We start from the raw sequence: 11220 nt of genomic DNA, 5'->3' as shown, positions 1-11220 counted from the left end.
GTCAAAAAATTGTCAAATACGGCTGTGTCATCAGTTGATAATACTTTAAAATTCAGACAAATTTCATTTAGCAATTTGCTTTTAAACCCATCTCAAATCTAAATTTAGTAAAAAACTAAGAATTTTGCACTGGTCTTAAGTAAATATATATTTGCAACGTTTCATGAAAAAAAAAAAAAATCTTGAAAAAAAAAAAAAATTCTTATGACATTTATATAAATCATGGTCAGATTCAAACTGGTGACTTAGTGGTCTAGAGTCCATATCCCTAACCATTATGCTATGGTTGTTATACGTCTTGTTGTCTAGACAGTCTGAATCATATCTCCTTGTCTGATCATCTTTTTAAGGAAAAAATTTAAACTAATGTTTTCAACACCTCTCTGGATTCAAACTCCTATTCCTACCCTGTCAAGGGTTTACGTCTTAACCACTATGCTATTTGTACAGTGGCTATAATAGTCTCAATCTTCGATCTGTTATATAGTTTTATTTCAAATAATCTAGATATTCATCTCTTTCTATGGAGGATGAGATGTCTACTCAGTACTACATGATGTAGATGTCTAAATTTAAGTGTGAGATATTATTTTAGATATTACAAAAAATATATTTTGATAGTGAAAAGTTACTTATCAAAAAAATCTCTTATTTTATCTTAACTCATTTGGCTAAAAGACCTTAAAGAATTATGGATTATAGTATATATGTTGTTCGATTAATTTGTACCTTCACATGATTTAGGGTTGTTTATTTTACCATTCATTATATCAATTGTGGATTAACACCTAACATTTAGTTAAGTTTATATTAGACACTTATCAAATATTTGAAAGATTGTCCAATTAAATGAAAGAGTTTATGTCCATTTCACTATTTAGACCTTTTGGGTGTAGTGTACCAAAATTAAAAATAAATTCGGCCTCCTGTTTAAGTAATTTCCTTGTTAAATTCCCTCTCCTCCCATCTGGTGTTACTTTTTTTATTCCCCAGAATTTAAAAGCTTCTAGATTATTTCCCCTATGGACCTCTTTAAAATGTTTATACAAAATGGTATCCTCTCTCTCATGCTCAATCGCCAGTATATGTTCGCGTATACGGTCTTTTAGTTTTCGCCCTGTCTGTCCAAAGTACCTCAAATTACAATCGCACTGTAACATGTATATGATGTTTATATCTGTACATTTTATAATCTCGGTAATCTTTATAATCCTTCCATCTTTTTCAGATGTAATCTGTTTAAGTTTGGTGCTATTCTTGCATGCCTTACATTGATGGCAGGGAAAAAAAACCTCAATTTTGTCTCCTTCTAAGGTCTTATACCCCCTATTGCACATTTTTATATCTCCTCTAAACTCACTTGGGGCTAGCATTGATTTCAAGTTCTTTGCCTTTCTATAGAGGAATCTTGGTTTCCTTCCTAGATTCGGCCCTATTAGGGGATCTTTCAATAGAAGATGCCAGTGTTTTTGTACTATATTTTGGAATAATTTGTGGTGTGCAGAATATGTTGTGATTACCGGTATATCAAGTGTTTCTTTATACCCTTCTTTGTGTAATTTTTCTTTTTTAAGTAGTAATTTTTCCCGATCTATATTTTTTATGTCCTTGGATTTTATCGGTATTATAACCCTTCTGCCCAAATCTTTGTAATAGAACTTCTGATTGTTCATCAAAGTCTCTTATATCCGTACAATTCCTTCTAACTCTCATTATCTGTCCTTTTGGTATATTCTTTTTCCATTTGATGTGATGGCAACTTGCCGCATCAATGTAATTGTTGGAGTCAACTTTTTTAAAAAAAAGTCTTTGTTTTCATTTCACCGTTTTTTATCTCTATCTCTATATCCAAATAATTAATTTTTAAATTACTAAACTCATAAGTGAATCTTAGGCCGAATCTATTGGTGTTCAGATCATCAATGAACATATCTAATAGCTCTGTGTCACCCCTCCAGATAAAAAACAGGTCATCAATGTAGCGTCTATAGAGCACAAGGTTCGCACCCCATGGGGACTGGTCAATGACCTCTCTTTCAAATATCCCCATGAATAAATTAGCGTAACTGGGTGCGAACCTTGTGCCCATAGCCGTACCTTTAACCTGTAGGAAATAGCTACTTTCAAATTTGAAGTAGTTGTTTCCCAGAATGTATTTGATACATTTTAGTAAAAAGACTCTTTGAGTCTCTGTCATGTTAGGATCTTGTCTAAAGAAATAATCTATAGCCTGCATTCCCAGTTCGTGTTCTATGTTCGTATAAAGGGAGCTCACATCGCATGTGACCAGTACAAAATTCTTTTCCCATTTTATATCTCTTAAGATTCTTAAAAAATGCGCTGAGTCTGAAATGTAAGAGGGAAGTTCTTTCACATAGTTTTGTAAGAAGAAGTCAATATATTGTGAGATATTAGATGTAATTGAGTCAATACCCGATATTATCGGTCGTCCAGGTGGTTCTTTAAGATTCTTATGGATCTTGGGCAAGAAGTAGAATATGGGGGTTCTAAAATTTTTAATTAAGAGGAAATTAAATTCCTGTTCAGTTAACAAATTCACTAGTTTAGTTTCATCTAGCATTTCTTTCAATTTGCAATAATAATTATCACCTGGATCATTTAAAAGTTTTTTATAGGTAGATGTATCATTCAGTAGTCTATAGGCCTCAGTTTTATAGTATATACTGTTCATAATCACCAGACCCCCTCCTTTATCCGCCTGCTTTATGACTATATCGTCTCTAGATTGTAATTCCTTTAGGATTGTTTTTTCTTTCAAACTCAGATTCCATTTAAGATTCTTAGTTTTTTTGGTGTCAATCTCCTCTAATTCTTGTTTCACCAACTTTTCGAAAGACTCTATATAATTACCTTTTTCTTGTGTTGGAAAAAATTGTGATTTGGGTCTAAAATTTGTATGGATGTATTCTCTTTTCTTCACTGCATCAGTATTTACAATTGGATTTTTCAAAAAATGTTTTTTAAGAGTTAGTTTTCTTACAAATTGGTTAATATTAATGTAATGTTCAAATTTGTTCATCACTGAAGATGGAGCAAATGATAGTCCCTTTTTTAAAACATTTTCTTGCGTCCTAGTTAATTCTAGTTTACTGAGATTGAAGATTCCATTGCTCTCTGTACTTTTAGGTGTATCAACTCTAATTGGGTCACCAATTCCATTAATCAATAGATCTCTCTTTCCTCTCCCTCCTCTTCCCCCTCTCTTCTTCTTTTCCCTCTTGGTGGGTCGTGATTCCTGTTCTGGCCCACTTCTAAAAAATCAGCTGATGTGCTAGCCCTAACGTGCGATTGGTCTGTTGTTTTCAATACATTAAATCTATTATGGACCGGAACTCTCCAATTTTGTTGTGTTTGTTCGCCTCTTCTATTTGTATCAAATCTTTCTCTACCTCTATTATACCAGCCTCGCTCATATTGTCTTTCCTCATTAAAGTGTCGATATGGTCTGTTGTCCTCTCTTGGATAGTAAGACTCTACTCTTCTATAGTACTCATTATCTATTCTTCTTTGATCTCTCCTAAAATGATTAGGGTTATGGTATTGTCGATCAGAATATCTATGATTATTGTAATGCTGATTGTGGGTGTTCCTGTTTGTATAACCATTTCCCCCCCCCAATGTCTCCATTCCTTATTTTCCTCTCTTTATTGTCTATCCGAAAAATGTTCCTCACGTTGTCTGTTTACCCTTTTATCATAATGGATAGTACCTCTATCACTATCTGGAAAGTCTATATTTTTGGTATTCTTCATACCTCCATTATTATGTTCTACCATTTCTGTTATCTGTTGGTTCTCTTGTCTATTCTGTGATCTATTTTCCTTTCTCTTACTAAATAGTGTATTCTTTTTTGTGACTGCCTTTTGTTTTTCTATCCCCTGTTCTTCACTTTTTTTCATCTGTTCTATAATCATCTCTATCCCTATTGAACTTTTTCCATTTGTTATTTAAAAGGTCTGTGTTCAGGTCTCCTAATCTTTTAACAATTTCGCCCTCCTTTTCAAAGTATTTAGTATCCTTTTTCCTTGTATCAAAAAGTGTTTTGGATTTTGTTAATTCTTCATTAATTTCTTTGAGAGCAATATTCCTTGCTTTAATTATAATTTTAATTAGGTCTGCCGAGGGCTTCTCTAATACCTCAAACCATTCAATTTTTAAATCTGTTTTCAGTTCGAAAGTACCGTCTTTTTTTAGACGTAAACCCCTAGGTATCATTCCTACTTCTATATATTTCTCCATAAACTTTCATTCAGTTTTTATTTTTAGTTCCTTTGTAAGTAAGTCTTCTAGTGTATTTAAAGTGGAACTAGTGTCTAACGTACAATTTGGAAGTAGGGAATCTTGTGTATAATCATTATTCTCCAAAGAGACATCTATTGCTGATAGCAATGAGTCTCTCAGTTTAAAAATATCCATCCTTAAAGACCTAAAGATAGAGTATGCGAACTCACTGCTTGGCCTTTATTTATTTTATTACTTTGGTTTTATAATTAATTAATCACCAGTTCAAAAAATCTTCAAATTTATCTCCCTAAATTTGTTTTAACACAATTTAATGTATAAATGAATTCTCTCGTGTTCCTAAATGCAGCTCACACTGGTGAAAAAATCTATAGAGGTTAGAAACAAAAGTGGTGTGAGCTGGAGATAGGATAATCTCAGATATGCCAACTTCCTGATTGCATCTATCACCACATATGCAATCGATTTAGGCTTTCACAAAAAATACTGATTGGAAGTGGCGCCAATTAAGGCTATCTGATTAATTAGTAGACACTATGTGTATCTGAATATGGATATTTATAATAAAGCAAATTACTACAATTGTTAGTTTAAAGCAAAGTCCACAATAATTTATTGATCAGTTATAAAAAATAATATTCAATAATATTTCTCAAGTTCAATCGATTTGAAGGGTTCAATTCATTTAGATGGTTCAATTTAAAACAATGCATTCAATAATAAATCTAAAAAAGCAATCAATCTTTTTCTACAAACACCGGTGTTCACTTCTAAAACCTAAATGGTTAATATCACTCAACTGATACGTATAAAAACAAGCCTTTAAACATATATTGCAGGGATTGGACATTCAATTACCATAACATAAATGTAATTGTTCTAGTAGTTTTTTTAAGCATATACCACAGGGATTAGAAATTCAGTTTCCCTACATAAAGCTAGTGTCTCTTGACGCTTTGTTAGCAGATTCGTTACTTAAATTACTGACACACTTGCTTATGCAGACATGTAGTGTCATACACTGGTAGATAAAGTCTATTGTATTCGGCTCTATTCTAGCAGCCAACTCCTAATGTTCAGGCATAAAGTTCATTCATAAATGTGTTGAAATTTTCTTATGTAAGCCACTAAGCAGCAGTTTCCTGGGCCCTTTTCAGGCTGCTACTACAGCGAGTTCTCTCCCCAATCCTACTGTCCGGAGTTCCGGTGTGGGAGGAGGCAAGGTACAAACACTCGCCTATGTTTCAGCGTTTCCTTTAATCACAATGTATCTCCTAAGTGTGCACACTTACAGTTTTCTTTCTCCTTCTTTCACTCTTCACTCCTACCGTCTGCTCAGCGTTGTCTTTGCAGTTATTCCACCTGAGCTGGTTTAGACGGTCCTGGGAGCCAGATAAGTCTTTTCAAATAGGTTGAGTCTTTCCCAAAAACAAACTCTGGTGTGGTTTTCTACGCGTTTCAGCTCTCCAGGGAGCCTTTGTCAAGATAACCCCCACCAGCTGTGATGCCTTTTTATACGATCGCTCCATGTTTAACCCTTTCTTAGGATTTTTCAAATCTTTTCAGAACTTTCTGGTTCAAACTCATATTAATTCAACTCATAATATTTCCCTGTTTTAGAAGTTATGCATTATCCCATATATTCAATAAAACATTGTCAAAAAATTGTCAAATACGGCTGTGTCATCAGTTGATAATACTTTAAAATTCAGACAAATTTCATGTCTTAAGTAAATATATATTTGCAACGTTTCATGAAAAAACAACAAAATCTTGAAAAAAAACCATTATGCTATGGTTGTTATATGTCTTGTTGTCTAGACAGTCTGAATCATATCTTCTTGTCTGATCATCTTTTTAAGGAAAAAATTAAACTAATGTTTTCAATTCCTCTCTGGATTCAAACTCCTATTCCTACCCTGTCAAGAGTTTACATCTTAACCACTATGCTATTTGTACAGTGGCTATAATAGTCTCAATCTTCGATCTGTTATATAGTTTTATTTCAAATAATCTAGATATTCATCTCTTTCTATGGAGGATGTGATGTCTACTCAGTACTACATGATGTTCATGTCTAAATTTAAGTGTGAGATATTATTTTAGATATTACAAAAAATATATTTTGATAGTGAAAAGTTACTTATCAAAAAAAAATCCCTTATTTTATCTTAACTCATTTGGCTAAAAGACCTTAAAGAATTATGGATTATAGTATATATGTTGTTCGATTAATTTGTACCTTCTATATGTTGTTCGATTAATTTGTACCTTCACATGATTTAGGGTTGTTTATTTTACCATTCATTATATCAATTGTGGATTAACACCTAACATTTAGTTAAGTTTATATTAGACACTCATCAAATATTTGAAAGATTGTCCAATTAAATGAAAGAGTTTATGTCCATTTCACTATTTAGACCTTTTGGGTGTAGTGTACCAAAATGAAAAATAATTTCGTCCTCCTGTTTAAGTAATTTCCTTGTTAAATTCCCTCTCCTCCCATCTGGTGTTACTTTTTTTATTCCCCAGAATTTAAAAGCTTCTAGATTTCCCCTATGGACCTCTTTAAAATGTTTATACAAGATGGTATCCTCTCTCTCATGCTCAATCGCCAGTATATGTTCGCGTATACGGTCTTTTAGTTTTCGCCCTGTCTGTCCAAAGTACCACAAATTACAATCGCACTGTAACATGTATATGATGTTTATATATGTACATCTTATAATCTCGTTTTTTTTTTTTAATATATGGGATAATGCATAACTTCTAAAACAGGGAGATATTATGAGTTGAAATAATATGAGTTTGAACCAGAAAGTTCTGAAAAGATTTGAAAAATCCTAAGAAAGGGTTAAACATGGAGCGATCGTATAAAAAGGCATCACAGCTGGTGGGGGTTATCTTGACAAAGGCTCCCTGGAGAGCTGAAATGCGTAGAAAACCACACCAGAGTTTGTTTTTGGGAAAGACTCAACCTATTTGAAAAGACTTATCTGGCTCCCAAGACCGTCTAAACCAGCTCAGGTGGAATAACTGCAAAGACAACGCTGAGCAGACGGTAGGAGTGAAGAGTGAAAGAAGGAGAAAGAAAACTGTAAGTGTGCACACTTAGGAGATACATTGTGATTAAAGGAAACGCTGAAACATAGGCGAGTGTTTGTACCTTGCCTCCTCCCACACCGGAACTCCGGACAGTAGGATTGGGGAGAGAACTCGCTGTAGTAGCAGCCTGAAAAGGGCCCAGGAAACAGCTGCTTAGTGGCTTACATAAGAAAATTTCAACACATTTATGAATGAACTTTATGCCTGAACATTAGGAGTTGGCTGCTAGAATAGAGCCGAATACAATAGACTTTATCTACCAGTGTATGACACTACATGTCTGCATAAGCAAGTGTGTCAGTAATTTAAGTAACGAATCTGCTAACAAAGCGTCAAGAGACACTAGCTTTATGTAGGGAAACTGAATTTCTAATCCCTGTGGTATATGCTTAAAAAAACTACTAGAACAATTACATTTATGTTATGGTAATTGAATGTCCAATCCCTGCAATATATGTTTAAAGGCTTGTTTTTATACGTATCAGTTGAGTGATATTAACCATTTAGGTTTTAGAAGTGAACACCGGTGTTTGTAGAAAAAGATTGATTGCTTTTTTAGATTTATTATTGAATGCATTGTTTTAAATTGAACCATCTAAATGAATTGAACCCTTCAAATCGATTGAACTTGAGAAATATTATTGAATATTATTTTTTATAACTGATCAATAAATTATTGTGGACTTTGCTTTAAACTAACAATTGTAGTAATTTGCTTTATTATAAATATCCATATTCAGATACACATAGTGTCTACTAATTAATCAGATAGCCTTAATTGGTGCCACTTCCGATCAGTATTTTTTGTGAACACCCAAATAGTTAGTCAGTCCAGAGCACCTGTTGCCATTTTCTTCTCCGCAGTTCCATGAAGACCACTTCTTACCAGACGTCTCCAGACACTACATGGGTGTACCAGGGTCCCACTGGTTTCTGCCAATTCTGAGCTGATTGCATTTCTGGACATTTTCTGATTGTAAAGGGAAATAAGCATGATGTGTCCTTCATCAGTTTCCTTTTCCAACCACTGCCTCTACAGTTGCCCATTTTTTGTGCTTGTTCAGAAGAGCTTGAACAGCACATCTGGAAATCCCTGTGTGCCTTGAAATTCCTGCCTAGGAGAGACCTTGCTGATGCAATATAGCTATCTTGTCTCAGTCTTGCCATTGTGTATGACTTTTGACATTAAACCTCCCTTTGTTAGCAGAATTTGGCTGCTCCTCACCCACTTTTAGTCCCCCTACACAGCTGTTTCAATGTTTCTGTTATATCATAGTATATTAATTATCTTTAGCACCTGTTTAGCATAATTGCTTAAAGGGACAGTCTAGTCAAAAATAAACTTTCATGATTCAGATAGGGCATGTAATTTTAAACAACTTTACAATCTACTTTTATCATCAATTTTGCTTTGTTCTCTTGGTATTCTTAGTTGAAAGCTAAACCTAGGTAGGCTCCTATGCTAATGTAATAGCCCTTGAAGACCTCCTCTTATCTGAATGCACTTTGACAGTTTTTCAGAACTAGAGAGCCTTAGTTCATGTGTGCCATATATATAACATTGTGCCCATGCCTGTGGAGTTACCTAGGAGTCAGCACTGATTGGCTAAATGCAAGTCTGTCAAAAGAACTGAAATAAGTAGGCAATCTGCAAAGGCTTAGATACAAGGTAATCACAGAGGTAAAAAGTATATTTATATAACTATGTTGGCAGAGCAAAACTGGGGAATGGTTAATAAACGGATTATCTATCTTTTTAAACAATAAAAATTATGGTGTAGACTGTCCCTTTAATCATGGATCTGGCAATATCCTACAAAATCTCTGACTTTGTGTAAGTGTGCACCAAATATTGATTTGATTTAAAGTTAAACTTTTGCACAGTACTGTTTATAGAAGTTACATGTTTATGAGGGACAGTCAAGTCCAAAATAAACTTTCATGACTCAAATAGGGCATGTAATTTTAAACAACTTTACAGTGTACTTTTATCATCAATTTTGCTTTGCTCTCTTGGTATTCTTAGTTAAAAGCTAAGCCTAGGAGGCTCATATGCTAATTTCTTAGTGCTTGAAGGCCACCTCTTATGTGAATGCATTTTGACAGTTATGCAAAACTGGGGAATTGGTACTAAAGGGATTATATATCTTTAAAAGTACATTTACACTCATAATGTCACTGTCTAATAAAATGATTCTAAAAAAGTGCATAAAGAAGTTATAAGGAGACTTCCGGTGAGCAGGCACCAAGTATGGCGGTGTTAAGAAGAGCTCCTGAACCCGTCCCCAAGATAAACCACCATACCGGCCCTCAAAGCGACCTTGGCTGTCTTGTGCATTCTCTATAATAGCTTGAAACTAGTATGGTCGGCGACTCTAGCAGCAGATCTTAGAGAATCCCAGATCAGAGTCATATACCAGGATTATATTACCCCTAATAGACTAAGTAAATAGAGAAGAGACTTCTCTAATGCATGTGGCAAATGCTCTTTCCCAGATTCTGACTTTCTACACTACAAGTGGTATTGCCCCAAGGTTCGAAGGTACTGGAATCAGATTTCCTTATGGTTATCCAGAATGTTAGGTCAACAATTATCACTCACACTTTCACATATCCTATTTTTTGTAGCAACTCCCAAGTTGCTGATTAATGTATTGTTATTAGCCAGGAAATGTATATTCTGCAAGAGGCTGCATAGAGAAGCGCCTTCTATCGTTTTCTTTAAACAAATGCCATTGAAGTATGTAATTTATGAGCAATATAATACCGTGTGTGATGTTTCTGTAAGAATCCCACGCTTTATTGATAAATGGAGCTTATATTTAGAGTTTCTAGACCTGCCAACCAAAAGACAACTTTTGTATCCATTTAAAAATACAGTATATATGATGGAGGCAAACCTAAGAGGAGAGTGGAATATATGGGAATAACAAGATGACTGTAGACTAATCTTGAGTACCATATGACATAGCTAAGGGTTTGGCTGTCCTCCTGCAACTTGAACCTTTGTGTGCCTTCCAATAAACTGGCTCCCTGTTATGTTGGTCCTTTTCGAATACTCCGACGGGTCAATCCTGTTGACTACACTCTTGACCTTCCTCCTGCAATGCGCATCTCCAATGTTTTTCATGTCTCCCTCTTGAAACCATTGGTTTGTAATCGGTTTACCACTGTGTTGCCTCGTCCCCGTCCTATCTCAGTTGACAACCATGAAGAATATGAGGTCAGCAGCATTATTGACTCTCGTATTTCCAGGGGTCGAGTACAGTATTTGGTTTACTGGAGGGGTTACGGTCTGGAGGAACGTTCATCGGTTCCCTCCTCTCATGTTCATGCCCCCACCCGCCTCCGTGCTTTCCATGCCCGTTTCCCCCAAAAGCTTTTTGTCCTTCCACGGGGAGGGGTTGTTGAGGGGAGGGTACTGTCAGAGTTTCACCCTGCTTTGTTTGCTATTTGCTGCTAGCTGCCATTGTACTTACCTCTCTCACTGAATTTGATGCAGAGTGTATAACGCTGCTCACTCATCTGGGCGCACTCTTATGGCCAAACTGGGGAACATCATCAGTGTGAGACAGGTTGCAGTCCCAGGATTATGACGTCAAACTTATTATTTAAAGGGCCTCTGTTCAGTGTGCTTTTGCCCTTGCGTTGTCTCAGACTTGTTTGTTAGTTCCTGTGTTCCAGTTCATGTGTATTACCTGGCTTGTCTGACGTCCCTTATGGTTCCTGATCCCTGGCTTGTTCCTGACTTTGCTGTTTTCCTAGTTCCTGATCCTGGCTCATCTGACTACTCGCTTTGGCTCTTGACTCGGCTCGTCTGACTACCAGCTCTAGCTTTGACTCTTGGCT

This window comes from Bombina bombina, chromosome 3, assembly GCF_027579735.1.
Source record: "Bombina bombina isolate aBomBom1 chromosome 3, aBomBom1.pri, whole genome shotgun sequence".
Taxonomy (NCBI): Eukaryota; Metazoa; Chordata; class Amphibia; order Anura; family Bombinatoridae; genus Bombina; species Bombina bombina.
The sequence above is the reverse complement of the archived record's forward strand: the minus strand, read 5'-3'. Positions refer to the sequence as shown.